Source organism: Amblyomma maculatum, chromosome 2, assembly GCF_055883805.1.
Source record: "Amblyomma maculatum isolate TAMU_Amacu chromosome 2, ASM5588380v1, whole genome shotgun sequence".
NCBI classification, from domain to species: domain Eukaryota; kingdom Metazoa; phylum Arthropoda; class Arachnida; order Ixodida; family Ixodidae; genus Amblyomma; species Amblyomma maculatum.
In genome coordinates, this window is record NC_139345.1 from 225,382,632 (window position 1) to 225,390,729 (window position 8,098).

Below are 8,098 nucleotides of genomic sequence, written 5' to 3' on the forward strand. Positions count from 1 at the left end.
CACTGGTAACTTCTCAATGGAGGAGGAGCGGCGACAACGACCGCGGAGCACGGAGTTGCCAAGCACAGAAAGTATAAAGGAGGCTATGCCTGTACTGATCGGCGGTATTTATAGGAAGCCAAATGCAACTGACGACTACATCACAAAATATGATTTTCTTTGCGGAAGGTGGATAGATGGATGGATGGAATGGGTGCAATATAGGAGCGTCCCCTTTGAAACGGGGTGGTAGCAGTAGCTATCATGCTCATTTTTCTCTCTATAGCTTAATTATTGATTTAGAATGGTTAACTAAACCACCATTCTATTTATTAAATTTTGTTCCTACATTACTAACATTATGTCACTTCTCTGCTTTTAAGCCACCAATCTTCCAGTCGTTTTTTGCTAGTTCCCACCGCCGGTTTATTCACCCGGCCACTGGCATCTCTAAACCCCAGAGCTTCAGGAACAGTGATTGTGCCTGCACCAACTTCCGGATGGATACCATTACATTCGAGTATAAGATGGTCAATTGTTTCACTGGAGTTTCCACATACAGCACATGCGTCATCTCCATTGTTAAATTTCTTTTTGTAGCTGCGTGTTATAAGGCACTCTGATCTAGCTTCAAAAAGTAGGGCACTGCCTCTTGAGTTATCAAAGAAATCTTCCTTCCTGATCTGCATTTTCCACTTTCGGTATAATTCCGCACTCTGTTTCTTTTCCATCGAATTTATCCAATTTTTACCTTCTGTGTTTTTCACCTGTTGCTTAATGCTCTTTATTTCTCCATCCTTGTTACTAGTATACTTACTAGTTAGTTTCCTAGTTCTTTTCCTCCATTGTGAGTCAACGCTTTTTAGGTACAGGTATTTAAATACTTTAGCTGCCCATCTGTTACTGTCCAATTTCCTCAGGCGTTCCTCATATAATATTCGAAGTGTCTAAAGGTACGTCCGACGGATCCATTCGATTCTCGTAAAGATACGGCGGACGTCGATATACAGGCTCATGGCTATATGCACGTCGAACGCAGCCCCATTCCGCTTGCTACGCGTGAATGGATCTCATCCTCTATGATATCAGCTAGCCGCGACTCTCGATGAGGTGCTACGAAGAGTGCATCCGTTCTAACATAGATCACGGTCTTCACTTAGGGTTGTGTACGGCAAACATCGCTGTCAAGCACATAGCTGCAGGCGATATGCTACGTACTGCACCAGCTCCACCAGCTGGCATCGAGATACGCACATTCACGAGCAGCTTTCGCTTCGCACTAAACTATCACCTCGATCTGCCCGTAATGCGAGCGAGCTATTCCTAGCATTTACGCTGTCTTAGGTCCTGCATCGACCTCTGAAGATCTAGCGCCGGCACAACACACACACACCTCGTCGTGCAGCTGAACATTCGGCAGTCCAAAGTATGTATGTGAAATGGCATTATGCTCGTTCCTCACATGCAGACCGAGGAAACAGGATGTTTTTAGCTAAATTCTTCGTTTAAATTCTACCTCAGAGCCGTGGCAGAAGACATGCCGAATCTACTAGAGGCCTGCACATCGACTCGTCGAGGCGAAGACCTACTGCACCGCACCGCAAGAGTGCACAACCGGAAAGCCGGAAGCGTGAATGATCCGAATTCCCTGTGAACAGCAATGTTCTTTGGTATATAGAGGATTACTAGACTAAAGTGCTTAGGCTGCATCTTTTTCTTGTCGTTGAAGTTTGCGTACATGTAGTTTAAACCCCCGCATGCTCGAGGTTAGCGTGACCCGACTGAACGGCCGCGCAGCTTTGAAACGATCGGGATCGATATGCATGCATCGCCGGGCTTAGGTACGCGGTAGAAAATGTGCGCTGCACATTTCGTTGAAGAAGCTGACTCTTGGAATTTTGCAGTGTGCCATGCAAGCGATCGTTGCTACAACCACGCATCCATGTTCCCACGGCTGGCCTACCCCGAGGCGCATAAATGTTCAACCGTGGACGTATCAATGATCGAAGAGAGGACAGATTTTCACAATATTGGGCGCGAAATCGATAGCTACCAGTGCTCAGTGTTAGAGAAATTCTGCCTTGATCATGCGCAATTCAGTGTTTCAGGTGTGGTCAGTAGCTATATAAGTTTGAACAGTTCGCCTTTCAAGTCAGCGGCGCCAGCGATGGATCGGCGGAGCGATTTTCCACGCTACACCGCTGTCTTGCTAGAAAGCCTATCTAGGCGGCGTTTGACATTCACCTGCATTTTGTTGGCCCCGTAATTGAAAGCAACGCCTTCAGAAACGCGTTAAATGTTCAAAAATGTATTCTCTTCAACAGTTTCACTCCAGGCTGTCAAAGCAGGCGGACGTTGATAAAACAGAGCACTCCAGTCTTTAGAAATCTGTACAATCACCTTCAGTTTGTAAAATTATTGGAATAGGTCACTTTACGATCGCTGGGACATAGACCCTCATGACAGCGCTTTCACGTGAATAAGGACCACACCAGGCCGAAAGCTTGTCTCATATAACATAGCTAACCAAAGTATACCTTACAGCATTGTGTTGATTTTTATGGTGCCTAAGCGACTAATGCTGCCATGCACCCAGAACAAGGTTTAATGTACTTATTTTGTGTGTAATGACTAAAATGTTCTTTAGGATGTAGCTTGTTTAGGAACATTTTAGGAAACCAAAAATGCAGGAAATTTGCACGTCTCTCCTAGGATCATGCTGGGATGGAAATGGATCTGTTGGAAATTGTACAAAATGTTTCCTCTTTTCTCGACTCTGGCGCATGTGTAAGATATGGTTTATTGTTAGTTCATCTCCACACTCCTTGCATATTGGTTTGTCCTCTTTCATAAGTATGAAGCTGTGTGTGAGGTGTGGGTATGTGTTTTGTGAAGATGACCTAAAATGGCTTCCATGTTGCGTTTTTGATTACTGCATGATTTCCATCCCTTAATGACAGGTTTGACAAGTGTAGTTTGTAGTTTATTTCAATGTTTCAAAAATCCTGCCATTTCACTCTCACTTTTCTTTGTACAAGCTTCTTGGTATCTTCATGCAGCATATTCACCCTCTGTAATTTAGCATTGCGTCAAGGTAACCTGGTTATTTCTTTTCATCACCTTTCAAGACTACTGTCCCTATTTCATAAAGTTTCTGACGACAGGAACTCCTTGGAAGTCATAGAAATAAATGAGATCCACAATCATGAGCTATCTAGGGTATGCATATACATGTCCATCGCTCAGTGGAATGGCGTCAGTACGCTGTTAGAACAGGTCTTGAGATAACAACAACCATTGTCTGAGGTGGTCCTTTAATGGGCATTGAAATGCTATGTAACTACAGGTACTGATAGAACTCTTGATCATGTTATGTGATGATGCGATCCTTGCATGAATATAGGTATACATTTCAGAATCTTCAGTGCACCACTTGACCATTTGCCACCAGTTTGTGTGAAAATGTATTTTTCATGCATGTTAACCAGTGTTTAACAGATGACCCCTGTGCACAAGCCAAAAGTGCCACGAGCCAAATGTCACGAGGCCACACGACATGGCAGGAGCTGTTAAGCCAAGCTTACAAAGTTATATTTGAAATATTTCAGCTTCAACGTTTCAGCTCCAATTAAGAAAGGTTGAGGCTTACAGAGGTCTATGCCAGGTTGTCTATCACCTAACAGGGCAGCCTACGACCGTATGCTAATGAGTATATCTGAGATAACAGAGACATGAATTAAGGAATTAGTAGTAATGTTTGTAACAAAGGGCATGTAAATTAACGAGAATCCACAGTGGGATCTGCAGACAAGAACCATTAACGCTGGCACACCATACCCTTACAGGTGGAGATTAGGAGTCTCCCTAATTTTTTGTCTGCTCAAAGCTTGTCATTTCCTTCGTTCTTCCAGATGAGGAAGATGTGAAAATGATAGCATCTAAAATGCCAGAGACCGTCGTTAACAAGGATGCTGATCCCAACAGCGTAAAAAGGAATTTCAGAAAAGATGGGTGACTAGTAATGCTGGCAACAGTTGAAACTAAGTGGAAAGGCATGAAATTGAAATGCAACATATGCAGAGATATGTTGCGAGACGACCAGTCTGTGGTGTGCGACATCTGTCTCCGTTAGTTCCATCAAGTGATTGGTCAAAGCAGATGGGGCTTGTGGTTTTGTGATAAGCGCAGTGTAGTAGCATAGATGCAACCTTGCCCATTAATAATTCGAGTGGAGTAAGTGCATTGTTTTGTTTTGTTCATGGTTTCCATGAAAACATTATGAGAAATTTTTTCCTAGAGAATGTTTGCTGAAATGTGAATATAATGTGCAATAAAACTAATGTTTTCTTGCTGTTTACTTTTCCTTGTATACATTAGTTCTGTGAAGAAAACCACAGGCTAGAAAGAAATGTAATGGCATGCATTTTGATACTTGGCCCCGTTGTGCTGGCTCAGTAGTTAGAGTGCTTGGCTGCTGAACCCAAAGATGCAGATTTGGTTCCAGCCACAGCAGGGACATTTTAATAGAGGCGAAACAATAGGCCGTCATGCACCGTGCGGTGTCAGTGCATGTAAAAGAACCCCAGATGGTCAAAATTATACCGGAGCCCTCAACTATTGTGTTCCTCATAGCCGTAGTTATTTTGGGATGCTAAACCAGATATATTCACATCATACTCTGAGTAAGATGCTATTCATGGTCAGTTAATCATACACTAAATGATCAATTTTTTTTCTGCATGGTACAGCAGCTGTTGTACAATTTTACTTTAGCCTTCATGAAGAATATCACACTGGCTCCACATGGCCTTCTGTTGACCCTTGATATGCGTCACAATCACACACCCGAGTATGTATTTGTCTAAAGGCACCTATGCATGCAAGGAGGGGACCGTTACTTTCCACTTGTCAGAACTGAAATGCATGATCCACGTCAATTCTGTAATTCAACTGCTTGCTATTTGAACTGTCCAGCATTGATGCAAGTTTCAAAGAACTGCAATTAGCAAATTAATCTAAGCAGCAAACCATGCCAAGAACTGCTTCGGTTTCATCTTTAGCAACTGTTTGGGAACTAAAATTAGCCAAATGTTGCAAAACATAGATGAGAGGTTACAAAATCTAAAAAACAATGCAGCCTACCTGTGGCATGTAGGGTTTCACATCCTAAAGTGACATATGTAGCTATGAAGAATACCGTAGTGGAGAGCTCCAGACTAATTTGACTGCCTGGGCTTTGTACTTTGAATTGACATCTTGCAGAAAACAGAAGCATTTGCATTTCACCTGCACCAAAGTGCGACTGCCATCCTTGGGGCAAGTAGCCTAACGTGCCACTAAGATGTCGCAGCGTGTACGTACATGCTATACATGTCAACCTTTCTAGCATTAAAGCTGTCACATGCATGGCAGATATTCATGTTCAGCTTTGGACTGACAAGTTTAAAAGTGTACTATTTGTGTTTGTCTAGCATGAAAAACAAAGGAAACTAAGGAAAAACGAAAAAAAAAAAAATGAACATAATATGTTGAAAAAGCATTAGTCAGTAACACATAAAGCATATTCGTTCCTTTATTAATGATAAAGTGGCCTTCAACAATAGTACAAAGCCTGAACATTTAGAAAGGTGCTGTGCCAGGCAGCTATTTTACAGAAACCTGAACCATTTCACCTGTAGTAATACGCATCCCGGCGGTGTGGGCTGGGCACTTATTTTTCGGTGCACTCCAACATGCGAAAACTGCATCGTGCATTCCCATTTTCCGAGTTTTGAGCTCTGTAGTACAGGCTAACAAATTGTCGATGACTTATTTTCGTCTGATTGTTGCACAGCGCGTGTAAATAAATTACCACTGCACCTAATAAACACTGACATGCACGTGCAACATCGCCGATCATAAACGGACACACTGATGTCCGTCCGGACATCGGCGCACTCATCACAGCACTCTTCGTAGTCTCACATAGCACTCTAGTAGGACGTAATCCGTAATCACAGCATCTCACGGTAAGCACAAACCACACCTCCAGTTGTACAACAAACACGAATGACGCGATGCTTGGGCTAGAGACACGCCGGCGGTGCCCAGCTTTTTCAGCGCCGCTTGTACTACGTAGAACTTGCAGCACCAAACCTCAATGCGAGCAGAAAGCGATGCGTTACGTGACGCATCTCATCACAGATGGAAGTGAGGAAACTTTGAAGAATCAAAACTACATAATTACATAACGACCGTCGTAGACGTTAATCCACATAATAACGAGGACCAAATGAGCGGGCGTGCGGGCCGCGGGCTGGCCGTCAACACCGCGATTACATGCGCTTGCGCTCTGGTCGTGCTTGCCACCCTGCCGCGGTCCAACTCACGTAAACCTATCATCATGCCATCACGTAGTATATCACCCATTCTAGGCACTATTCTTGCCACTGTACTATTCTTTGTAATTTCACATTTCACGCATGCAGTATGTAGTACATACTTCTTACACCTCGCACGTACACCTCATACCAACTTCGATTTGGCTACATATGGCTACCATGTTGTTGCCACAACCACATCTGAGTCCGGCTTTCCCGACGGATCCCAAGGCCCATATCGGAGAAAAATGCGTTGGGTCCGTCGGAAGAACCCTACCGATCGGGTCCGTCCGCCGTACCTCTGAAAAATATTTCCCGGATCCGTCGGACGGATCCCGAAGAAAAACGCACCGGGTCCGTCGGACGTACCTTTAAGACCATTGATCGGGTCCGTCCGACGTACCTTTAGCCACAGCCTATAATATTTTACTCTGAGCTTCCCGTACTTCGAAAGATGCCCGGCCCATATCTCCCTGTACAGCCTCATTTGTAGTTTTGCCGTGGGCACCTAGTGCTAATCGTCCAACTGATCTCTGATTTGTTTCTAATGTTGACTGTACCTCTGAGTTTAGGCACAAAACCGCATTTCCGAAAGTAAGTCTGGGCACCATAATTCCTTTCCAAATACCCCTCAAAACCTCATACCTATTGTATCCCCACAATGCCTTATGCTTCATTATCCCGGCATTCCTTCGCCCTTTGGCCTTAAGTGATTGCTCATGCTTTCCAATGTATGTCAATCCTTCGTTTACCCATACCCCCAGATATGTATATTCTGCTACTTTAGGTATTTCAAGGCCGCTGCCCATCTTCTAGCGCCACCAAGTGGCCGAATGTCTTGGCGCGTGGCTGAGCGTCGTCCTCCTCTGTCTCGGGCTTCGCTTGATTGAAAAAAGGGCAGCTCGGTTGTTCTTCTTTTTGCTAAGTGGGTTGGTGACATTTGATGGATTGTGCAGGATAAGATCCCATGTACGTTGCCCCCGAAGTCGTCAGTGATGCTGCCCATCGACGCTCAAACGCCACTTCCGTCCATAAAGCGAGCCGTCGCCTCTGAGGCCTACAACCTGAGTTCGAACCACTGACCGCTGCGAGCCATGGCATCTACGACCGGCAGCCAGACAAGTCAGCATTACAGCAAAGCCCCACCATGCGTCCTTTTCGCACCTCGATCACCGCCATCATTCCACGGTGACCGGTTCGAGGATGTCGAAGGCTGGTTGGCCAGTTTTGATCGTGTGGCCGCATTCAACCAATGGGACGACGAGCGGTAGCTAATGAATGTGTACTTCGCGCTGCAAGACTCGGCCAAGACGTGGTTTGAGAACCACGAGGCGTCCTTTGTCAACTGGGCCGTCTTTCGCCGTGAGTTGCCCACAACATTCAGCTCTAGTGCGCTCAAAGAGAACGCAGAGATATCAATTCGTTCGAGGTCTCAGCAGTCAAATAAGAGCGTGGCCATGTTTGTCGAGGACATGACGCGACTTTTCAATCGGGCTGACTCTACCATGCCCGAGGCAACGAACGTATGGCACCTGATGCGCGGAGTTCGCTGGCCTCATTCGCGACCCTCCAAAAACTGTCGCAGATTTCGCGAGAGAAGCTACTAGCATGGAACGTTTGCTGCAGGAACGTTGTACCCAATACGGCCGTCAGGCAAGCGTAGAGGCCACACCCTACTGCGCGTCCGTGCCAGCAGTTAGGGACGAGGCATTGCGGGAGCTTGTGAGGAGCATTGTCCACGAAGAGCTGCAGAACCTCCA

At 45.3% G+C, this 8,098-nt stretch overlaps 1 long non-coding RNA gene across 1 annotated transcript; it reads left to right on the forward strand.

Moving 5' to 3' along the window:
- Positions 1 to 937: 937 nt before the first annotated feature.
- Positions 938 to 4,336, forward strand: LOC146201414 (uncharacterized). Its single transcript, XR_014705341.1, has 2 exons — positions 938 to 1,405; positions 1,501 to 4,336. It is a non-coding gene; the product is annotated as an uncharacterized LOC146201414 (long non-coding RNA).
- The last annotated feature ends 3,762 nt before the right edge of the window (positions 4,337 to 8,098 follow it).